This window comes from Schistocerca gregaria, chromosome X (genome assembly GCF_023897955.1).
Source record: "Schistocerca gregaria isolate iqSchGreg1 chromosome X, iqSchGreg1.2, whole genome shotgun sequence".
Lineage (NCBI taxonomy): Eukaryota > Metazoa > Arthropoda > Insecta > Orthoptera > Acrididae > Schistocerca > Schistocerca gregaria.
The window spans coordinates 198,166,706-198,192,702 of record NC_064931.1 but is presented as its reverse complement, the minus strand read 5'-3'; the positions used below and the strand labels follow the sequence as shown (position 1 = coordinate 198,192,702).

The window sequence follows — 25,997 nt, the reverse complement described above, 5'->3', positions numbered from 1 at the left end:
GTCAACTACCCTGGCCAACAAGATCTCCGGATCTGTCCCCCATTGAGCATGTTTGGGACTGGATGAAGCGTCGTCTCACGCGGTCTGTACGTCCAGCACGAACGCTGGTCCAACTGAGGCGCCAGGTGGAAATGGCATGGCAAGCCGTTCCACAGGACTACATCCAGCATCTCTACGATCGTCTCCATGGGAGAATAGCAGCCTGCATTGCTGCGAAAGGTGGATATACACTGTACTAGTGCCGACATTGTGCATGCTCTGTTGCCTGTGTCTATGTGCCTGTGGTTCTGTCAGTGTGATCATGTGATGTATCTGACCCCAGGAATGTGTCAAAGTTTCCCCTTCCTGGGAAAATGAATTCACGGTGTTCTCATTTCAATTTCCAGGAGTGTACAAGCTTCGTCCAAAGCAATGTTACTCCATCTTTTTTTGGGTACCACCTCGTACACTGTCTCGTCTAAAGTAATATTTTCCCCTTCAAAGTAATTCACTTCTTCAGCTATAGACCGGCGGAGTCCTCGATCACAGTCTCGGCAGCAGCGCTGAAAGACTTCAACTCCTAAGGCCTTTAACATGTCGGTCACATTCTTTTTAACGTTCTCCAGAGCCGCAAAATGACGCCCTTTTAAGACATTTTTCAATTTTGGGGGAAAAAGTCACAAGGACTCAGATCAGGTGAATAGTGTGCCGTGGAACAACAGGAATGCCTTTTAAGGCAAAAAAATTCCACGATGAAGTGGCCATGTGACATGGGGCGTTGTCAAGATGCAGCATCCCATTGTCTGCAACGTCCAGTCTCACTAAATTTACCCTTTTCCTGAGTCTTTCGAGGACATATTTGTAAAAAACTTAGTTGACAGTTTGTTCTGGGGGAGCATTCTCACTAGAGCACACAATCGTTGGACGCTTTTGTCGGTTTTTGAAGTTGAAGGTCTCCCTGAGCAAGGTACAGCGTGTTCTCGTCCTTCCAAAAAAGAGTTGTGGGGCAGCAAAATACATGTGCTCCTGATAAAGAACGTCCCCCTTAGGCCTGTTCCAACTTTTCAAATATCGCACTCGGAGATTCCGCAAGTTTAACGCAAAACTCGATGGCATAACGTTGCTCTAAAATCCGCTGCTCCATTTCCGTAACACACAACAAAAACACAACTTCACTGATTTCGCTCTTAAAAATCACGTGATGGCTGTATGGAGCTGAAAATCGGACTCAACATCTTGAAGGGATGGACACACCGGTCTACACAAGTAGAACGAAGCAGCGTTGCCAGATAGCTCTCTGTGTTGTCAGTCCCATAACTTTCCTCACAGATGTCGCATTACATGCATGCGGAATTGGCCACTAGATGTCATGTGAGGGGGACAAGGCGGGGAATATTGTGTCGTCAGCAGAGAAGCAAGAAGATGTGAATGGTTCGGACAAGAAAGCTCATTTTCTCCAGAGGCATTAAGATACCTGACTCAAAGGGTCCACAGCTGAGATCAAGCCATCACGAAGGCGAAAGCCGCGCGGGGTAGCCGCGTGGTTTGAGGCGTCTTGTCACGGTCCGCACGCCTCCCCCCGCCGGAGGTTCGAGTCCTCCCTCAGGCATGGGTGTGTGTGTGTTGTCTTTAGCGTAAGTTAGTTGAGTTAGATTAAGTAGTGCGCAAGCTTAGGGACCGATGACCTCGGCAGTTTGGTCCCATAAGACCTTACCACAAAAACGAAGGTGAATGGTGGGCACACCCCATATTAATGTCCAGTAATAGGTCTCCACACATTTTTAATCAGATAGTGCAATTAGATTTAACGAATGCTGCTCTAATTTAATAATTATAATAATTTAATAATTAATAAATTATCAGTCTCTCATGTGGATTCGTGAAAGGCTGTGGGACGACAGACGCTATCCATGCAGCTCGCCTGCTTATCGAAAAGCACCGTGAGAAGTCAAAACATCTACACTTTGCCTTTCTCGACCTCGAAAAGGCCTTGGACCGAGTACCACACGAGTTAATTTGGCTTGCCCTGCGAGAGCATGGAGTACCTGGAGAGCTCGTTAGGTGGGTCAGACCGCTCTACCAGTACGAGAAGCTGTCAGCCACAGGACTATCTGACGACTTCCCCATTTCCTTGGGAGTTCATCAGGGATCTACTTTCTCACCGCTCCTATTTATCACTGTCATGGTTACCATCACGAGAAACCTGCAGAAAACCTCACCCTGGACGCTACTGTATGCTTTTATTCTCGAATCAGAAACATAAAAATTTACAGTAGCCATACACATCAATAAATATGTACATATATATACACAAATTGTATTTATATTACATGTATCCAGTACTTTGCAACCGCCAAGGCGCTTCGAGTGGCTTGCAGGAGTTCAATCTTCGTGCAGGATGTGGGGCACAAAATGCACTGGAGCATGTGGCTTGTGGTTTGTTCTTGTCCACAGTCACAGGACGTATCTTCTGTTATGAAGCCCATCTCTTCAGGTTGTCTCTGGATCGTCCAACTCCTGATCGTAATCTGTTTAAAGATTTCCACACCAGCCAGCTCTCGTTGTGTCTAGGTGGTAGTTCTTCAGCTTCTGGCGTCTGCAGGTGAGGCGTCGACTTCTTCCAGAACTCCAGCCTTGCCTTCTCTGGTGAAATGGTGAACTTCTCGGATGTTCTCAGGAAGCTCTTTCGCGATCTCTGCCGTTGCTGTGGTGGATTATGTCCGTGCAGTGGATGGGCACTGTCCTGTTCCACTTTCAGTCTCTCCTTGTTGGCAGCCACTGTTCTGCGTACCCATGGTGGCGCTATTCCAGCCAGGCAGTAGAGCTTATCAGTTGGGGGTAGGTCTTAAGCAACCAGTGATCAACCTCCAGTTGAGAGCAATGTCTACCTGTCTGGCATGAGATGACCTGTACCAGACTGGGGAAGCATATTCAGCAGTAGAAAAGCACAGTGCCATTGCAGAACAGCAAATAGTTTGTGGATGTGATCCCCACTGTGTCCCCGATAGTTTGCGAATTAGGTTGTTACGGGCGGATATTTTCATTTTGGTGCTCTTGCAGTGTGTTTTGAATGTCAGAGTTCTATCGAGAGTGTCTCCCAAGTATTTAGGTGTGTGATGATGCCCGAGTTGGATGCCTGACCATGCAATATGTAGCTCACGATTAGCTTCCCTGTTACTTACATGAAAGGCACACACTTGTGTCTTCGAAGGGTCTGGTCTGGGCTAGTTCCGATTGTAGTAGTATGTACTGTATGCTGATGATGTGCTACTGGCTAGTGAAGATAAGAATGATCTACAACTTTAAGTCCAAGCCTGGAACGACCGCCTTGCTACGACTCAATGTGTTGAAAACATATTACCTTTCCACAGATTTAAAAGGCTCTTTAACAATCATATCTCCCAACAGCAAGGACGTAAGTACTGTAATACCGCAGTCACTTTCGCCAAGTCGCCGCGAGCGGCCGTGGAGGAGGAAGGGGCCGGACTCCCTGGGGCGAGCCCCCGGGTGCAGTCATTCTGCAAGCACACAGCGGGAAGCCGGGCCGACGTCCTCGCCTCGCTCAAGGAGGGAGGAACACGATGCGAAGGGCTCGTCTGACAGTGAGAAGCGTGCCGAGAGCTGATGGACACCTGCAGCCATTAGGACGCAACGCCAAGAATGTACGCGCGGAAGCATCCGAGTTCTTCTGGCCTTGCGACAGTCATTTTGCCTGCCTTAGGAAACAGGGATGTGCCGACAATTCCAGCACCCCACGGGCACAGGGAGGAGCGTGCAAAAAGCGCGCGGGAAATCGGGGCAGGGAGGCGTCTGAAAGATGCCAGCGTTCTTAAGAAGATGTTTTCCTCGACAGTGAGGACATTCCTTTTACATGACGGGCGCCAGCAGATTTTGAGACGGGGCCGCAGAGAGAGCGGTTATAAAGAAGTGTTGTGTAGCTGCTCTCCCAACAGCCTCGGAATGCTGCAAAACATCTTAAGAATGCGAAATAGTGAGAAAGATGCACAGGGCACACGACAGCCCACGCCAGATAGGAAATTTCCACCCCTCAAGGAGAGGCGTGGCGATGAAACGGCGATCTGTTATTGGGCTGCATTGAAATTTTCATCCGCCAATTTTGAATCCTAACGTGGGGCAATCGCATTAGTCATCTGCTCGTCATTTCATGTTCGACAGCAGAGGGAGAGTATTTTATCGAGTTTACTACATTTTTGGCGCCCAACGTGGGGCAATCTGATTGCTAATTTTCATGGTATTTGATGTCAGAAAACAATTTCTCGAGTTCACTACAATTTTGGCGCCCAACGTGGGGCTTCGATTTGACTTCATTCTCACGTTGTTGTTAGTATGAGAACTTTTAAGTTTCGAGACACGACTCAGAAAGAATCCCCATTCCGTTATTAGCATAAGTTAACCTCTTTGTGTGAGATGACAGGCGCATGGATGGTGTGTTTGTGTGTGCTAAGTGCGTTGCAAATAGACATATAAAGTAGATACAGCGGTAGCTAGTGTTGTCAGTTTTGGTTCCCACAGCTTCCTCGTATTTTTTGATGTAGTTTTAGAATGTGTAGTTTGTCGTTGTGAATATTCTGTTCTGTGATTTCCAATGTTCTGTTCGCTGTTACCAGCGTTTTCATCGGCGTTGTACTGTCTCTGTTCGTTCTGTGGAGTGCTTTTCGTTTTTAGTTTAGTTTCTCTATGCAACTGAGGTCTGGGACACTGATAAATATGGAAACAGTCAAGCCAGTTGAGGGAAATTCAGGGGTTTGCGAGGAAACACATGGCACGTTTATGGGGGATACGCAAAGTCTGAGTCCACTAGATCGGATTCTCGCGATACTAAAAAACCACACATCACAATTAACAGTCATAAGGGAGGAGAATAAAACACGGTTCGAAAGACTGGAAACTGAACTAAAACTTTGCAATCGAAAGCGTGATCGGCAGATTGCTGAAGTTAGGCACGAACTGGAGACCGAAACCGAAAAGGTACGAACGAAGGTCACCAACAACCTAAATGAGGTGAGAAAAGAGTGTGAAACGAAGGCTGGCAGCTTAGAAGCGAGGGTTAACGCGAAGATGAGAGATATCTCTGTACGCGTAGATGAGGAAAGTAAATCATCCAAGGGAACACAAATATGAGTGTCATTCCTCGAGCAAGAAGTGTCTGCAATGCCACAAGGTAATGGCCTTGTACCTCAGGTCACGCCAGCGAATTTGCAAGCCGCATTACCGATGCATGCCAAGTTCGGCCGAACGCGCAGCCCCACCCGAAGGCATACCTAAAGAATTTAGACGCGTTTCTGGGGGCTAAAGGAGTGGCGGAATGTATCACTTTACTCGTTGCACGACAGACGCTCAATCAGGAGGAGGTTGCCTGTTTTGACGTTACAATTTGCGAGAGCAGTAGTTGCAAGGATCTCTATACTAAGTTTCTGACAACGTACTGGAAACTGACCACACAGGCGAGTGCAAAGATGGGTATATATCGGGGACAGTATGCGCCACAGTCACGCCAATCCATGGCAACCGACGCTGCTCACTTTGTCGTTCTTGCGAGATACTTGGATGACAAAATGCCAGATGAGGAATGTTGCAGCTCGATGCGCTCACATTTTTCTGCTCGTGTACAACGTACACTCCTCGACGCACGATTGAGAGAACAGTTCCCTCGATATTTTAAGGTCCTTGGACGAAATCTAAGAGCAGGAGAAGCAAAGTACAGCAAATACACACGCAATTAGGACAGAAAATGGGGCGCCGCAAGGGTTTGTGCACCGCAGTGCCAGACAGAATTGGCGCAATTACGGACGAACGAGAGAAGAGAACATGGAGAACAAGGCAGGAACGAGGTGTCAAACCAAAGACACCATGTGAACTTCGCGCAAGCGTGGCATTATAGGAGAGACCGTAAGAATAATGCAGGTTCACCATCTCTAACCCCACCTCAGGCAGAGGAGCGTAAGATCACGAAAATGAAACATCAGAGAAAATGAGATAGATTAGATTTACTTTCATTCCAATTGATCCGTAATGAGGAGGTCCTCCAGGATGTGGAACATGTCAGAAAAACAACAATACATGACAAATATTTACAACTAAAACAAATAAGCTAATGTACCATTCCACAGGTCCCAAGTGGAATGATCGTCATTTTTAATGAACACTATATGAAAGAGTCATTTTACAAATACTAATGCGCTGAATTTAAAATAAAAAAGGTTTTTTTTATTTATAAGGTAACAAACATATAATACAACTACTATAATACTTATTTTCAATGAACACATTACTGCACTGAAATTGAGCAGAAGTTATATTGTACTTATATACAAATCAGTTGGTTTTACTGAGAATTGCAGGGGACGCCACGGTAGAGAAGAGTCATCACATACGCAGTGTGCGGTACTGGCATTCACAAGCACAAGACGACATTGACCAGTACTGTGATGACCCAGGGTTGCTGGAAAAAGCGGACAATCGGTGTCCCCTCATTGAAATAATTGTGGACGGAATGAAGACTAAAGCATGTCTGGATTCTGGGTTGGAAGTGACAGCACTTTCAACGACTTTTTGCTCAAAGCTGGCAGAAAGTGATAGTAAATTAGCAAAGGGCACAGTTAATTTGGTAAAATGTAGAGAGAACGAGGAAATTTTCATAGATAGGCCATGCGGGCTAAAAGGTGAGTTGTTAGAGGGAGCAGGGGTTCTAGATGAAGCCAGTTGCCGTCCGCAAATCGTGATGAGAATTCCACGCACACAGCCGACGAAAATAGACCTGACGAACATGATGCGACTGATCGTGGGTTAAAGACCCTCGCACATATACTATTAGGATTTAGAGGGACAGAGGCCTTTAATGAGCACGCTCTCGTGACCAAAAAAAAAAAAAAAAAAAAAAAAAAAAAAAAAAAAAAAAAAAAAAAAAAAAGAGAAGAAGAATGGCTCTGAGCGCTATGGGACTTAACATCTCAGGTCACCAGTCCCCTAGAACTTAGAACTACTTAAACCTAACTAACCTAAGGACATCACACACATCCATGCGCGAGGCAGGATTCGAACCTGCGACGTAGCGGTCGCGCGGTTCCAGATCGAAGGGCCTAGGAACCGCTCGGCCCCTAAACAGTGCATAATGATATACAGAGAGAGACCACAGTCAAATGCCGTGACGACAAGAGCGCCGAGACAATAAAAAAGGTTGAAAGTGAAGCCCCCACAGCCACAGAGAACCTCATGTGGAGTGTAAAATGCAAAAGCGATTGCAGAGTGGCAGAGAAGGACTATGAAGTGCAACCACAGAAGTACTAATGCCCACTCGCTAGCAGTAGAAGACGATGTTGTTCCCTCCACGGTCACAAAATTTGTGCAGGTGCAGGTGTTTTCATACGTCTAAGCGGCGAGATAAATTTATCGCGTCTCACGCAGAAACTAGGCACTCAGTAGATGGCGTCATGTGTACAGACGATCATCTGGAAGTGTGCGTGGATAACGCACAGGTTGATCCGGAGGGAATACTTAGAAAGAGTATTGAAGCTAACCCATGGTTGAACCTGCAGCAGGGACAAGAGATGGAGAAAACAATCGTGGAATATAGGGATAGATTTCGGGAAGCGGTCCATAAGTTTAGAGTAACGTGTGACAGCCGCCAACAGGGAAGACGTACCCAGTGGCCTGGAAGCATCCGGAAACCTACTAGGGAAGCGATACAGGCGATTGAGGCAGCCGGAGTCATAGAACCTGGGCTCAACAATTGCTGCCTTAGCAGCGCGTGGCTCAAATGGCATTCCGTTACTGGAGTACTATGTGACAAGAAAATTCCAAACACGCTCAAACCAAAAGTATACCGATCGGTAATCCGTCCAGTTGCACTATATGGGGAGGAATGCTGGCCTTCAATAAAGGAAGTAGAGCAAAGACTTGCTGTTATGGAGACGAAAATGCTTAGGTGGACATCGGGATAAACATTGTATGACCACGTTACAAACAATGAAGTTCGCAGGCTATACGGTGTTGTACCAATAGTAGACAAAATGAGAGAAAGCCGCGTACGTTGGTACGGGCAGGTCCTTAGAGCAGACGAGACAACAGTTGCAAAGACTAGTTTCAACCTAAAGGTAAATGGGAAACGGCCAACAGGACGATCAAGGTAGCGATGGCTTGACACTGCATGAAGACCTCAAGATCTCAGGCCTTCACCCTAATCAGGCGACAAGATCGCAAGAAGTGGCGACAACTAGCCAAAACAGCGGACCCCGACAGCATGCGGGACAAACGTTAAGGAGGAAGAAGAAGAAGAAGAAGAAGAAGAAGAAGAATGCTCTAATTTGGCATACTTATCGAGAAATCGAGCTTCGAAGCTTTACGAGCCTGTTGTATACTATAGGAGAGCGCCAGCTGTGAAGCAGTGAAGTTAGCAGAACCTGCTAAGGAGGTAGACTGGGAGTTTCTACCAAACAGTTGTATCACTCCAACGAATCCTGTTTATAAAAGGAATAATAATGTTCATATGACTATTAATGTTGTCCATTGCTAGTGAGATTAACATGGAACCATGAGGAGATGGATATTTATTTATTTATACCTACATTCACGCATCGCAGTTAATTCCTATACCAGATTTGAATAACATACACTGATACACTCACGAACATATTGATAAGTAAACATTCATTTCATAGCGATTTCCTATTACTGTGTAGGGACTTAACCGTTAACTCACGAGGTGTGGTCTCTCAGACCGCGCGAAAATTTTCAGACTCGCTCCGCAAGGCCAGTTGTGGTGGAATGCTTCTATATTCCCCGTACCCTCCTTAAATTGGCAAGTCTTCGATGTTTTGTTGTCGGTTGCGTTAACGCCTTCTGTGTTTATTGTTGACACGTGTTGTTGATGATAGGTGTTGGTGTCTCCTAGACCGCACCTCGTGAAGTACGTACCTGTTTTCTTCAGTACGGTACCCTATAGCTCAAAACGTATTCGCACGAACGTGTCAGTATTAACTTTCCCGAGTTTGATGAAATTATTAGTCGGTTTATGGAGGAAGGTGTCAGCGATATGGATAAAGAAACAAACGAAAAAGACGACGATTTTCATTAGCCAGCGATCACAGTTCTGCTACCGAGCAAGAGGAAGAACGTCAGGAAAGTTGTGATGGGGATCTGTCTGTTTCTTCAATGAAATACTTAAAGTGTCTGTTAAAATCGAATGTGTTCTGAGTGGTGATAAGAAAAATGTAGTTCCCAGCAATGAATGCCAATTTGACCTACTTTCTTTTTGTGGCTATCGGGTGGCATTTTTATGCGCAATTTTAAACCGTGAAATTTAAATTTATTTGGAAATTTATTTGCTACAGAGATCATATAATTATTGGGAATGTAAAATTCAGTACTCTGACAGTCCATTTATGTGTACAATTTGAAAGAACCACACAGAATTATGTGCTTTTGCGTGATAAATAGTAAAATGCTGCAGACTTTGATTATTGCAATAAAATATACTAGAAGCGTTCAAACAACACTTAAACAATTGTAAAAATAAATGTTATATAGCATAAATTAAAAATTTCATATGATTTTTGGCTTAAATCTCGGTTTAAACATAGGGGTCCCAGAGAAGCCACCTTGTAGTATACGTTACACTCTGCCTCGTGATGGCTGGGTGTTGTGTGATGTCCTTAGGTTAGTTAGGTTTAAGTAGTTCTAAGTTCTAGGGGACTGATGGCCATAGATGTTAAGTTCCATAGTGCTCAGAGCCATTTGAACCATTTTTATACGTTACAGAAAAGTCACCTCGCGAATTAAGAGTTAAGAAAGTAAGGTACACATGTCGTCCCTCATTAGTACATGTTCTGAGTTTCCTGCAGACACTTTTCTGTTGTGATACAGATAACAGGTGCATCGCAGCATACAAATGAAATGGCGCGATAGCTGGAAACATACTCCATAGGTGAAGTAAGTGGGACAGTACGATTCTTGTGGACAAAATGTCTAAACGGCCCACAGTTTCACTGTGGCATTGACCTGCTCGTTCCCCAGACCTCAGTCCCCTAGACTTTTGGTTATCAGGTGCAATAAGCGGTTATACTTCAAAGTGTGCATCATTCCCTACGCCGGAGGGCAGAGGGGTGCATTGTCATGAATGGACGCCACGTTGAACACCTGTAAACAAATGTTTATCATAGAAAGTATACATTTTCGGACCCATGTTTATTGTACTTATTTTTCTTGTTTCGATGAGTGCTACCACTTCTCAAAGTATTCGACAGTTCTTTTTTTAAACACCCTATACACACCTCCTCCGCGGAAGAAATGCGAAGCTGCGTCACCAGCAGGAAAGGTCATGGTCACCGTTTTGTTCGACAGTGAAGGAACTGTCTGTACAGAGTTTATGGTGAAGGGGACAACCATCAATGCCAGTTCTTATTGTGAAATAATGACATTGCTGCACAACGCCATAAAGGAGAAGAGTTGTGGAAAATTAAGTAAAGGCATAGTTCTCCTGCACGACAATGCAACACCACTACACGGCGCACGCAACACAAGCTTTGCTGCGACGTTTTCGATGGGAGGTTTCGAAGTATCCACCATACTGATATACATTCGTAGACTTCCACGGCTGCTGACATTTTGGATAATATAAGTTATTTTATTGGGCCGTGTCATTTTAAACACTAAAACAGTCAAACTGGCGGCGTTTCGACCGACTTGCTGCTCAATATCCAAACTTATTTTGTCCAAAATTCACCACACTGTCCACATCCTACACCATGCAATTTCCACCTTTTCGATAAGCTGAAGCAACACCTTGAAGGGAAAGAGATTTTCCTACGACGAGGGCGTTCACACAGCAGTTCTCGGATGACTCCGTGACCAAGGAGCGGATTTCTGTTGTCAAGGAACTGATCGATTGGCACCATGTTCCGACCGTTGTGTTCAGAGACTTGGCGACTGTTCTGAAAAATAGTGCCCAGTATCTGTGTCATTTTGAAGTGTAGTGCAGTATTGAGTAGAAGTTACTTGGCCTGCTATAATCATATGTAACTTTCCCTCTGAAGTTCCCTCGTATTATGTACACCGTACATGTATGTATCGCAGTGAAGTCATACCGGCCTATACCGGCTCTGAATAATCTACATTGTATTTGCGATACTCTCACTAATGGTTCAAATGGCTCTGAGCACTATGGGACTAACATCTGTGGTCATCGGTTCCCTAGAACTTAGAACTACTTAAACCTAACTAACCTAAGGACATCACACACAGCCGTGCCCGAGGCAGGATTCGAACCTGTGACCGTAGCAGTCCCGCGGTTTGGGACTGAGCGCCTAGAACCGCGAGACCACCGCGGTCGGCACTCTCACTAATGTATCGATAAATAGATGTTCATTTCATTGCGATTATTATTATATCTCACAATGAATGTACTATAATGCTTATCACTATCATTGTTGTTCCTGTCCGAAAAAAATGATTCGTTGTAGCGATACATGTGTTTGGTGAAGGATTCGGAAAAGACTTCTAGTCTGCTGCTTTAGCCGCTTATGCTAACGCCGCTGCTCGTCGGATTTGCGCTCATTGATGATATTCCTCAGGCTCGGTAAACTTTGAACCTCGATTTATCGAAAACACTTAATAAGGGCATTTTTCTAGAGCAGCATTCATTGCATCTAAGTACATACTACAGTCCTGCGAAGGATGAATAAAATCGATGATCTGTTGGGTGTATGCTTTCTAGACTTCCAATTTCTACATTACAAGGGACTCGACATAAAAGAAAAAGCCTCGTCGATTTCATAACACTTATCTATCTCCTCTCGTATGCTGACAACGTGTCTTATCTAGCTACCAATCACACTCTTCACTCTCCCATCGACGTAATAGTCTCCTGACCGAGTGGTGTAACAATTTGAAACTAAACCAACAGAAAAGCCAAACCATATCTTTCGTCCTACCACTCTGAGGCGGTTCCGCGTTCTGATTTTCATCTCTTCACATTCAACCAAGCCATTCCTCTTACTTCCAAGGTAAAGTAAGTAGGACTGACCTGAGATGCAAAACCTGGAATGCATAGTTCTTCATGATTCAACACACAATGCGTAACCGATGAAAATTAGTAACAGGTGTTCTACACCTTTCTACAATTATTTTCACCTATAAATCCCCCAGGTGGGAAATATAAAAATGCAGCAAATGAAGAAGGTGAGAGGGAATACAAATGAAATCGACACAAAAGAGCAAAACGGCTAAGCAGGACAAATGCAACGGTGTAGAACAATGTGTGGTTAAGGGAAAGATAGATCCTGTCTATAGGAAAATTAAAGAGACATCTTTATGTAGGGTACCACAGCCAAATACTTCTTGAACGAATGCGACATTTTTCTACTTAGGGTGTTATTTATTTAATCTTTCTTTCTTTTCAAAGCCGGTTTCGACTTACGAAGCCATTTCCTAGTGATTATCTGCATGAAGATGCACATTATGCTATCGATACCAAATGAGAACACAATGGTGTGAAGGTAAAGATTAGTCATACGAAATTTCCACTTTTACAGATTAAATTATTCATATTACCTACATACTAAGTGAAAATTAAATTTTCGAATTGCCCATTTTGTAACGCTTTTTAATAATTTTATTTTATATTATTTCATTAGTTCCTTTCTATAAGCATACACTGAGATGATTACACACCCATTCTTTTATTCTTTGGTTAATATGACAAAATTATGTCTCTACATATTCCCCACATTATGTGCACAAACTAAGTGTCAAAATTGTCAGAATACCGAGAATAGTTGCATTTCGTAAACCAACATGAACGGAGACAGATTGTGAAGACACTACCAATTTAGACATTTGGCAAATTTAAAGGTCCACTAATTTACCTTCACTCCATTGCATTCTCATTTCGTATCAGTAACACTCTGAGATTTTCCATACAGATAATTACTAGAAAATGTCTTAAAAATGTTAGTGACCGTTTTTGGCAAAACTGTCACGTACCATGCTTAAATTTCAATAGACTAGTGAGTCCAGACAAGCTAAATTGACACCAAGCTAGAAAAAAAGACTACTAGCACGACTACATTTAATGTCAGTGATTCACAGAGCCAATTACTAAATTTTCGTACTAAATTCTTCTTCTGGAAGTTATTTGGATATAGCTGGGAGCTTTATGAAGCACAGATGGGGCAGAGGCCACAAGCACAGGCGACATAACCAGAGTCCGGCCGTTAGGTGAGTCGTAGGCCTTGTGAAAGAACAAGAGCTGCCAGAGGATGAGAAACGCAGGTAGGAAGTCGGGACATGATACGAGTACTGCGTGTGGACACCATCTATGGTGTGTCCTCAATGACGAGAAGCCATTGTATCGCCTTTTTAACATGAACAGTCGGCTGACACTGGAGGGACACGTCGCGAGCAACCAATGAAAGTACGCAGTTTTGCAGTGCTCTGTCCACAGCAGGAAGTCGGCATTGTGGGAAACGCTCGACCCGAAGCAATATAGAAATAGAAATCTCCCAAATATAAGAGATAGGAGGCCATCTCATGTACCCACAGCAGTCAGGCAGGTGCCACGCTAACCCTTTCAGGAGAAGTGGTTCCGTTTGAAACCACCTACAATTTTCTCATTTTGTGGCAAAACGACAGTGGCTACATTTGGGACACCATTCAGCAGCCTAGTTAGTGCTGCCCTCTAGCAGCTGTCACTGGAACCGCTTCAAAATCTGTAAATATTAGCAAGTAATGAGGCGAGTTGGATTGCCATCTTTGTACGCTGTGAGCGAACGTCTTTGTTCTCAAATTGTGACTGTTTTCTTCTGTATTACGTAACTTTTATGCATATAGTAAATGCAGAATACTGTTCTGTTTACATTAATACTATATCTACTACAATAATAGCCAAAATAATGCATTTATTTACGTGAATGTTGTGGTGAATCCATTTGAAACCACCCTGTATGTGTTTAGTTTATGTATATTTCGTTTAATTTTTACATTTTTCTGTCTCACTGTATGAAAATTAATACACTAAAAAGAAAGAAAAATTAATTTTTTTAATTTTGTCCCTGAAAGGATTAATTGCCTCTTTGCTGACTCTGTTAAAAAATAGGAAGTTCTGTTTCCATTGGATAATATTGTTAAAATGTAGAATGGAACTGCTGTGTGTACGTGCAGGAGACATGGTCGACAACAAACGCAAGATAGGAAAGGCAGGAAGTGCTTGTTCTGAAACTTGCACGACTGGTTAGTTATGTTTAAACTTAGTATGGAAGGGAGACCGTTGCAATATTAGAATGGACCAGAATCACGCACAAGTAAAAATTTGTGCTTCTTACTGGGTGCATTCCGTGGAACTTCCTTCCATCCGAGGCTCGCCAGAGCACGCTTCTACTGAGAGAACTACGATTTCGGGCTCTGGGGCAGCCGAGATGACACAGTTTTCAGCCGCCACTCGCTGGCACCAGCAACGCTGAGTATGGAGAGCCACTGCAAAGTTCGCAAACCATGTGACAGAATGTGCGCCGAGTTTTGGGCATTTACGTTTCTAATTCAAGTACAGTCATTAGTAGTCTTGAACTCAACATGTGCTCAATCAAGATTCTTACTGTAGTTCCTTCTGTCCTCTCTGCTTAACATTCGACAGTCATTGTGAGATTTCCGAAAATTTTGTTGTTCATCCCCACCCTTACCCCCAATGTTGGATTGACACTAACGTATTCATCTCCGTTTCACTACTCGACTTTTTCCAAGACGTTGTTACTTTAATTCCACTGTAAACGTGTATTAACACTCAATGAACATATCGATTTCATGCCATCGTGTACTTGGGTTTAACTTGAAATCCACCGGAAACTGTAATAAATAGGAGTTTATAATGACAATAGTTTCATGCTAACACAATCTTCCGTTAGCTCTTGGTAGAACAACATTATAATAAATGAAAAGCACCAGTTTGCTTTTGTTCTACAATATTACTTTTACTGTTAACCGGTTTTCGGCTTACAAGGCCATCTTCAGACATTTACTGAGTATTTTTTTTTTTTTTTTTTTGGTGATAATACTCAGTAAATGTCTGAAAATGGCGTTGTAAGCCGAAAACCGGTTAACAATAAAAGTAATACTGTAGAACAAAAGCAAACTGGTGCTTTTCATTTATTACAATAGTTTCATTCAGTAATTTGATTTTATCATCTTGTGAGCTACCACACCAATGCTATGGCTATCCCTGTTTAATAAATGACACCTGTAATTAAATTCACATGATTCTGTGGGGAGCCAGCTGAGTATCGATAACTTCATCAAGTCCAGCTGTCTCTGACATAAAAAATGTCATGACTATGGCTCAGCAAGAACCCGACAATAAGTCAAAACAGGTACTGAAAAGAAAGAAAGTTTAAATAAATGACAAACTAATTAGAAACAACCTGCATTCATTCTATTAAAGAGAGCTTTCGAAAATAGAGAAGCAGCTATATGAATGTCAGGAGCTCAGATGGGAAGCCAATACTAAGCAAAGAACAGAAGACTGGAAAGTGGAATGAATATATAAAGAACCTCTATAACGGAAAAAAATTTGAGGAGAATAATGTAGAAAGACAAGAGGAGGAAGGGGGGGGGGGCATACGATACTTCGAGAACATTTCACGTAAGTGGAATCAAGACTCCTGGAGTAGACGAAACTCCCTCAGAAGTACTGTCATCTTTGACGGAGCAAGTTATGACAAAATTGTTCCACCTGGTGGGCAAGATATTTGAGACAGGCGAAATCGCAAATAGAAACAGTGAACGGTCCAGACCTCGATGTTGAGCGCCCATAAGCCCCAACACACCACCTGAACGGTCCAAGTTCAATAAATGTAATATCGAGTGCCGTTAATTACCATTGTGTCGTGGTTGTGTGGTCACGGTGTTAGACTGCGAAGGGGGAGGACGGGTTCAATTCTACCTCGTGCCTCATATTTTCTTCACAAAATTACGAACTCTCCGTCCGGACATTGACGCGTCTGCTCGCTGTATTCAAATTTGTGTATGTGTCGTGGCGTAATGTCCCTTTGCAACAGCGACGTGTAACGAAGGGACCTCAAGACGTACGTACCTCCTATTTTTTATACACAGGTACCACATGTTATGCCTCTCACGTTCCGTTTTGCAAGTTTTGGCTCTTGAAAAATAAATGGTTCAAATGGCTCTGAGCACTATGGAACTCAACTGCTGTGGTCATTAGTCCCCTAGAACTTAGAACTACTTAAACCTAACTAACCTAAGGACATCACACACATCCATGCCCGAGGCAGGATTTGAACCTGCGACCGCAGCAGTCGCACGGTTCCGGACTGCGCGCCTAGAACCGCGAGACCACCGCGGCCGGCTTTTGGCTCTTGAATTCTTTCGTTGTAACATAGTTCACATCCACTTATTTATTGTTTTTATTTATGTGAGTGGTCTATGCGGCATTTCGGCCGTTCTCACTATTCATCACATTTGCTTGCGGCGGTGATATCCTTACCACATGATTCATATTCTATGATGAATAGTGAAAGCAGGCGAGATGCCGCATAGACCTCTCACAGAAAACAGAAATGATAACAACAAATAAACGGATGTGAACTACGTTACAACGAAGGAATTCAAGAGCCAAACTTCCAAAACGGAACGCAAGAGGTATAACATGTGGTGCATGCGTAGAACAAACAGGAGGTACATCCGTCTGGAGAGCCCTTCGTTAAGCTTCGCTATAGCAAACGGACATTACACCACGACACATACAAAAATTTGAATAGAACGAGAAGAGACGTCAATGATCGAACGGAGAGTTCGCAATTTTGTGAAAAAAATTTGAGGCATGAGGGAGATTTTAACCCGGATTTCCCTCTTCGCAGTCTAACACCGTGATCATACAGCCACGGCGCTCGATATTACACTTATTAAATTTGGGCCATTCACTGTTTCTATTTTACTTCTTTTTTCCGCAGTCCAGTACACCTCCTTCCTGTTTTCGTGCTTGATCTGTGTTCAGTTTTTGGCAGGCTATCCAACGGGCCATTTTGCCACTAAACCTGAGATGGGTGCGACGGGGAGCTATCCTTGTTAGTGAAACTATCATCTCGGCATTAGTCTGAAATTTTTTAGGAAAGCCACGAACTACCTGAAGCAGATTGCGTGGACGCTGATTTGAAATTCGCTCAACCGGAATACAAGTAACAGCTGCTCCATTTCACCATACGAAGACAGCTTAATTTAACAAGTTCCAGGAGAAGTCAAATCAACAAGAGAAAATGCGAATGCTGGCAGTATGTGAGAGCTTTCCATGTCTCAGCGAGAGGAATTGTGGATGCTTTCTTTTGGAATATTGCCCGAGTGGACACGACCGCGTATAAAGCTGGCTGTCTAATGTAATGAACAGTATGAATTAAAAGGAGTTTTATGTGGATCCGGATTGGGAGAAACGTATTTCTATACTGTTTATTGCAAATTTGCTAGTATTTTCATGTTATACATCTGAAAATCAGGTGAGGCAAATCTATCGGTAAATCTGATTTTTTTTTCTAGTGTAGGATAAAGTCTAAATAATTTATGGACATTAATTAGTTACATTATGGGGGACATATAGGCAAATTTTAAATGGATTGTAAATGGCACTCTAAAGAAATATGTGCCGAGTTACTGGATTAAGGACAGAAAAGACCCATCGTGGTTTAATAAAAAAACTCGGAAAATGCTCAGGAAGCAGAAACTCTTGCACTGTTGGTTCAAAACAGAACGCTCAATTGACAACAGTCAGAAGTTAGTAGAGATTCGTGCGTTTGTAAAAAGATCGAGGAACGAAGCGTAAGACAATCACAATGGTCTTACCTTACCTGCAGTTCAGTTTGAATATAATAAATTACCTTGGACGGAAAAGCTTCTATTCAGAGATCAGGATGGATTTAGAAAGCATCGCTTGTGCGAAACTCTGCCTGCCTTTCCTCATTTGATATCCTGAGAATCATGGATAAAGGGCAACAGGAGTATTCCACGTCCCTAGATTTCCGGAAAGCGTTCGTCACGATGCTCCATTGCAGACCGATAATGAACGTCCGTGGATATGGAAAAGGTTTCCAGGTAGTGAGGGCGAAAAGGCTTCTTAAGTAATAGGATCCAGTACGTTGTAATCAACGGCGAGTGTTGATCAGAGACAAGGGTATCGTCAGAAGTACCCCAATGATAGAACCACTGATATTATTTATACACACAAATAATCTGGCGGATAGGATGACCTGTTGTTTGTTGATGAAGCTATGGTGTACGCGAAGATATCGTTGAGTGACTGTAGTACAATACAAGGTAACTTAGACTAAATTTCTTGTTGGTATGATGAAGGACAGCTAGCTCGATATGTAGAAAAACGTAAGTCAATGGAGATGTGTTGAAAAAAGAATCCTATAATGTTCTGATAAAATGTTAGTAGTGCGCTATTTCACACCGTTACGTCGGTTAAATATCGAGGCGTAACGCTGCTAAGTCAAATGAAATGGAACGAATATGTATCGATTGCAGTTGGGAAGGCGAATGATCGACTTCGGTTCGTTGGCAGACTTTTAGGGAAGTGTCAAAAAATGGCTCTGAGCACTATGCGACTTAACTTCTGAGGTCATCAGTCGCCTAGAACTTAGAACTAATTAAACCAAACTAACCTAAGGACATCACACACATCCATGCCCGAGGCAGGATTCGAACCTGCGACCGGAGCGGTCGCTCGGCTCCAGACTGAAGCGCCTAGAACCACACGGCCACTCAGGCCGGCCAGGAAAGTGTCGTTCGTTTGTAAAGGAGACCGTGTATAGAACACTAGTGCGATACAATCTTGAGTACTGCTCTGGTGTTTGGGATCGCCACCAGGTCGGATGTAAAGAAGACATCGAAGCAGTTCAGAAGTGGGATGCTTGATCTGTTACCTCAGGTTCGATCAACACGCAAATATTACGGAGACGTTTCGGGAATTCAAATGGAATCCCTGGAGGATAGGTGACGATCTCTTGAAAGAGCACTATTGAGAAAATTTAGAGAACCGGTATTTGAAGCTGACTGCAGAACGATTCTATTGCCGCCAACGTACATTTCGCGTAAGGACCACGAAAATAAGAAAAGAGATAATAGGGCTCGTATAGAGGCATATAGATTGTCGTCTTTCCCTCGCTCTATTTGCGAGTGGAACAGGAAAGAAAATAATCCGCAGTGATACAAAGTACCCTCCGCCACGCACCATACAGTGGCTTACCGTGTTTATATGTACATGTAAATGTAGAAAGCCTTATGTGTCGCGGCACAACGCCAGTTCTTATTGAGGCATGCCAAAAAGGATAAACTATCTGCTAGAGATATCGAGTTAATGATGTGCTTGGTTTCTAGGACAGGGAGGTGACGTAAAATCGTTTGTATTTTGGTTATCGAACTGCAGAACAATATTACCTTTTACTATCCCTTTCAGGTAAATTAACCACAGTCATGTAGATGGATGTTGTCCTAGTTTACCTCTTCTGTCTCAAAAGGAACACCTCAAGAGCGATGTCGCAAGTTCAGTCTTCAGTAAGACTCATTTGAAAGTGTTGTGCTAAGAAATACAGCAGGAAGAATATTAGCTGCTAATGATTACCATGTGCTTCAGGGGGGGCGACAGAAAGTAAGTGTCCTGGAGGTGCAGAGATCAACCTTCTATGGGATGTATGTATTAAAGTTCAATGGACAGCGTCAACATTTAAGAAATGTTCAAAACAAACCACTAACTTGCATTATGAACACCGAATGATAAATGGCGTGCCACAGTGATCTGTGGCAAAGGTCATTAACACGCCAATAAAATTCGATTCCGAACTATCACAACTCCGTGGTAAGCACGATTTTCCCTAGAAGTTTCTCACGAACATTCACGTTTACTCCTCCTTAGACCAAACCTAATGATCAGAGCCCTGTGCAGGAAAGTCCGGTTTACAATTTTAATCTGCAAAGCGAGTTTCATATCAGCGCCCAGTCAACCGCAGAGTTGAAATACATATTGGAAACAATCAGCTAGGGCCTAGGCTGTGGCTAACTCATTTCTCCCCAATACTCTCTTCCATGAGTGCTAATCCAGCAAGTTACGCAATACAACTTCCGTGAAGACTGGAAAGTAGGAAAAGACGTAATGGCGGGATAAAGCAGTGAGGGTGGGTCATAAGTCATGCGTGGACAACTCAGTCACTAAAACACTTACCACGTTCCAGTCACTGACCAGCATATAGTTTCAATCTGCCAGAAAATTTCAACGCAGCACACTCGACTGCAAAGTGGATATTCGTTCTGAAGTTCCAGACAACGAGAACATCCCTTTCGGATTATACTGTTGTCATGACACTCCTTTTTTAATACCGGTTGCTAGGCATCTTTCCTGTCCAAAACACGGTATCTGAGAGCCAAATCATATACACTGACTGTGTACTCGATAATCCCGTCTTCCATTGCGCAACAGGTCAATGATGAGGTTGTTTGTACCACTCTTAGATACGTCACAAATTCGTCCTTGCGAGCACTCCAATAAAAACAGAGCCTTATCGCCTCTAGGCGGATTGTTTTTTCATTGGCCTGTGTATCAGAGATACAACTGATGTCGTCTGCAGTAGCTGACAGGTAACATCTCATTCGTACAGTATACATTAGAATTCAGTAGTCCTATTAGAAAATTTGTTGGACTTTCCAGACCGACGACTAGGATTCGGTGTGACCATGAGATTTCAGCTTCGTAATTATGTCGCTAACAGTGGGCTTGGTTGAATGTAACTGGTGCGAAATATGACAGAACTGAGCAAGGTAATGCAGTTGTTACGATTCAGGACTCGTGTTACAAAGGAGTGCGTTTCATATATCATTCGGCAATTCTGGTTGAAGTTTTCCATCGTTTCCAAAACCCTTATGGTTCCTTTGATATGTCCAACGGAAACGAAAGTCTTATCGGGCGCATCTCAAGGAAGTGCTTCTGAGACTGGATCAGTGGCAGTGGCAGATTCTTCGCTAACGTTATAGTTGTGTAATGAGAGTATCGCCGTTGAGTGATCCTAAGGAAAGACGGAAAGACGTGGAATTAATTTATAGTTGGTGTAACGAGTGGCAACACTCTATAAATAAGGATAAATGCAAGAAAAAGTCTGTAACAAAGAAATAGGACCCGATACTATCCGACTGCTGCAGTACTGACTAACATCTGAAGCACGTCACATAGATTAAATATTTAAGGGTAGTGTTAAGAAGCTACACTCCTGGAAACTGAAATAAGAACACCGTGAATTCATTGTCCGAGGAAGGGGAAACTTTATTCACACATTCCTGGGGTCAGATACATCACATGATCACACTGACAGAACCACAGGCACATAGACACAGGCAACAGAGCATGCACCATGTCGGCACTAGTACAGTGTATATCCACCTTTCGCAGCAATGCAGGCTGCTATTCTCCCATGGAAACGATCGTAGAGATGCTGGATGTAGTCCTGTGGAACGGCTTGCCATGCCATTTCCACCTGGCGCCTCAGTTGGACCAGCGTTCGTGCTGGACGTGCAGACCGCGTGAGACGACGCTTCATCCAGTCCCAAACATGCTCAATGGGGGACAGATCCGGAGATCTTGCTGGCCAGGGTAGTTGACTTACACCTTCTAGAGCACGTTGGATGGCACGGGATACATGCGGACGTGCATTGTCCTGTTGGAACAGCAGGTTCCCTTGCCGGTCTAGGAATTGTAGAACGATGGGTTCGATGACGGTTTGGATGTACCGTGCACTATTCAGTGTCTCCTCGACGATCACCAGAGGTGTACGGCCAGTGTAGGAGATCGCTCCCCACACCATGATGCCGGGTGTTGGCCCTGTGTGCCTCGGTCGTATGCAGTCCTGATTGTGGCGCTCACCTGCACGGCGCCAAACACGCATACGACCATCATTGGCACCAAGGCAGAAGAGACTCTCATCGCTGAAGACGACACGTCTCCATTCGTCCCTCCATTCACGCCTGTCGCGACACCACTGGAGGCGGGCTGCACGATGTTGGGCGGGCTGCACGATGTTGGGGCGTGAGCGGAAGACGGCCTAACGGTGTGCGGGACCGTGGCCCAGCTTCATGGAGACGGTTGCGAATGGTACTCGGCGATACCCCAGGAGCAACAGTGTCCCTAATTTGCTGGGAAGTGGCGGTGCGGTCCCCTACGGCACTGCGTAGGATCCTACGGTCTTGTCGTGCATCCGTGCGTCGCTGCGGTCCGGTCCCAGGTCGACGGGCACGTGCACCTTCCGCCGACCACTGGCGACAACATCGATGTACTGTGGAGACCTCACGCCCCACGTGTTGAGCAATTCGGCGGTACGTCCACCCGGCCTCCCGCATGCCCACTATACGCCCTCGCTCAAAGTCCGTCAACTGCACATACGGTTCACGTCCACGCTGTCGCGGCATGCTACCAGTGTTAAAGACTGCGATGGAGCTCCGTATGCCACGGCAAACTGGCTGACACTGACGGCGGCGGTGCACAAATGCTGCGCAACTAGCGCCATTCGACGGCCAACACCGCGGTTCCTGGTGTGTCCGCTGTGCCGTGCGTGTGATCATTGCTTGTACAGCCCTCTCGCAGTGTCCGGAGCAAGTATGGTGGGTCTGACACACCGGTGTCAATGTGTTCTTTTTTCCATTTCCAGGAGTGTATATGAAATGTGGCAGCCACATTGTATCAGTATTGGAGAATGCTCATGGAAGGCTTCTATTTGGGGTTATGGGAGAGGACACTGCATCTGCTAAGGAAATCGAGTACAAGACGCTAGTGCGACCCGTTCTAGAATACTGCTGCAGCATTTTGAGTCCTTGTCAAGTTGACGTGGCAGCAGATATCGAACGAATTCAGAGACGCGCTACTAGAACCGTAACACGTGGGTATAGGCCATATTTATAAAGACTGTGGCTAAAGTACCTGTACGTTACTACGTCATATGAGAAGGAGCAGGAATTCCAGTTGAATTCAGTTGAAGAAGGATCAGGAAGGACGTCGATCGTGCTCGCTGAAAGGAACCAAGCCGGCATATAAAATTTAAAAAATTAGGGATATCACGCCAAACCGAAATCTGGATGACTGGACGGAGAATCGCACCGCCGCCCACTACCGAAATACGATTCCAGTGTCTTACTACAGCAACACGAATGTATCGGTGTGTGCGCCGTATTAAAATGTAACAGAGATGACCGCGAAACTCAAATGGTATACTCTGGAAGGAAGAAGTCATTGTTCCTGCGAAACCATGGCGGGAAAATTTATACAACTATTCGAGATTCAAAAATAGCATTGCGCACTATGGGACTTAACTTCGGAGGTCATCAGTCCCCTAGAACTTACAACTAGCCAAAGGACATCACACACATCCATGCCGGAGGCAGGATTCGAACCTGCGACCGTAGCGGTCGCGCGGCTCCAGACTGTAACGCCTAGAACCTCTCGGCCACCCTGGCCGGCAACTATTCGAGGAAGACAACGTAACAATTCTACTGTCACTAAAAAAAAAGCGATAAAGACTGTTTCCAGTTTATTTATTCTTGGCTTACTCTTGACCCTACGGATTTCGGAGTATTGAATTCCCTAACGACTTCCGAAATAGAATGTCCTAGGCGTGTAGTTCCAACAACCATTCCTAGTTCATAGTCTGTTAATTCACATCCTGCAGCGAGAATCACGTCAGACACCTTTTCACATGAATCACCTGAGTACAAATTACAGCTCCGCCAATTCCTGCCCTGTTATACCTTTTGCTCGATACTACCGCTATCTGTAAATGTGCATAACGTACTTTTGTCACCTTAGTGTATGTGATTAAATTTCTTGCGAGATGGCTGACAGCGTTCATTGGATCACCAGGACGGGAGAACTGTGTCTGTACGGCAGGAAAAGTGCTCAGCTGACGCATTTCCACAGGAGAGACGCAACACTTGCAGCGTTCTGGAGCGGCCAGCGCATACCAAAACAGCGCGCTTTCTCCTGTTCTGTTTGCTAATACGGGATCACGCCCACAGCCACTGGCCTTGTAATTGGTTGTGCTGCAATTCTCAAGACCACTGGGCGGCAGTCCACGCTCACAATGGGAGCAACCCACTAGAAAGTTAAAATGAAATGCTGCATATGAATGAAGCGACTATAGTTCGAGACCTCCAAATTACAGCTAGATAATGTAAGGCCGCAGGATGTGCTAGTTATACCAACTTGCATCCGACTTCGCGTCACTCGCTGAGCCTCTCACGATCGCCAATATTGTGACGGTAATGTTGTAAAATTTGTTTTAATTATCTCATTACGCTGAGGTGACGAAAGTCATGGGATACCTCATAATATCATGCCGGGTCTCCTTTTGCCCGGCGTAATACAGCAGCTCGATGTGGCATGGACACACACACACGTACACACCACACCACAGCACAGCTCCCCCGCATCGATTCCCGACACGGAAAGGATAACATCGGCGCGCTAATACAGCGTAAACAGTTCCTACGCGGCTAGTGCTCGCTCAGTGTGGCTCAAATGGCTCTGAGCACTATGGGACTTAACATCTATGGTCTCGTACTGAGACTTTGGCGTTTTGAAATATCCACAATGAAGGAGCCTATATTTGCTGATTTTCTACGTAGTGTCTGTATTCGCGAAGGAGCAGATTTCAATTCATACCCCTTCCCAACTTTCCTCGACCAACCTATTTTCTGTTGTTCCGAAGTTCTCCCAAACCACGCCAGTCGTATACTGGATTGTTATTTCAACGAGGCAGCAACCAATGCCACCGCCAGTTTTTGTCGAACTGAGCGAATACACCTTGTCGAATACACCTTGTCGAATCAATGGGATGTTAGAGAGACATTTAACTCTTACCTTCTTTCTTTTCGGTTTTTTCGCGAACAAAGAACTTTCAGCAACCTTAGATTCCAGGGAAGCAAACATAAAAAGAAAAAATGCTGGCATTCGCTTTGCCTTCCGAATGTCCTAAAAGTACTCGCTGCAGAATTGGTGGAAGACAGCATCCTCCGATGTGTAAGCAAGGAGCTGTAGTTAGAATAATTATGTTCAGCTTGTCCCTTCTATGCTCCATTCTTTTCAGTTAGACGCTTTCCACAGTACCCGAAGAATCTCCCGGTTTTGTTTTCACAAATTAGAACGAAACCGTATGTTCGTAAGAAAAAGAAAATACGTATCCACTCCAGGTGCGACATGTGGAGACAGTTTTCCTACTATTTGCTTAAAAATGGTTCAAATGGCTCTGAGCTCTATGGGACTTAACTTCTGAGGTCATCAGTCCCCTAGAACTTAGAACTACTTAAGCCTAACTAACCTAACGACATCACATACTACCATGCCCGAGTCAGGATTCAACCTGCGACCGTAGCGGTCGCGCGGTTCCAGACTGTAGCGCCTAGAACCGCTCGGCCACTCCGGCCAGCCTATTTGCTTAAGATAATTAGTAGTATGTAATTATCATTTCCTTATGAATTTTACAGTTGAAGCACTGAAAACGTTCATTTTACTGGTTTATCGTAAATAATATTTCCAGAATGAGATTTTCACTCTGCAGCGGAGTGTGCGCTGATATGAAACTTCCTGGCATATTAAAACTGTGTGCCCGACCGAGACTCTGTAAAGTTTGGAAGGTAGGAGACGAGGTACTGGCAGAAGTAAAGCTGCGAGTAACGGGCGTGAGTCGTGCTTCGGTAGCTCAGTTGGTAGAGCACTTGCCCGCGAAAGGCAAAGGTCCCGAGTTCGAGTCTCGGTCGGGCACACAGTTTTAATCTACCAGGAAGTTTCATATCAGCGCACACTCCGCTGCAGAGTGAAAATCTCATTCTGGAAACATCCCCCAGGCTGTGGCTAAGCCATGTCTCCGTAATATCCTTTCTTTCAGGAGTGCTAGTTCTGCATGTCTCACAGGAGAGCTTCTGTAAAGTTTGGAAGGTAGGAGACGAGGTACTGGCAGAAGTAAAGTTGTGAGTAG

General features: G+C 44.4%; 1 protein-coding gene and 1 non-coding gene across 2 annotated transcripts in view; one reads left to right on the top strand and one right to left on the bottom strand.

The window, feature by feature from the left end:
* The window catches only part of LOC126297845 (O-acyltransferase like protein), a 359,960-nt gene that overhangs the window by 69,977 nt on the left and 263,986 nt on the right, over positions 1–25,997 (bottom strand). The window lies entirely within an intron of this gene.
* Positions 25,710–25,784, top strand: Trnas-cga (transfer RNA serine (anticodon CGA)). Its single transcript has one exon. It is a non-coding gene; the product is annotated as a tRNA-Ser (tRNA).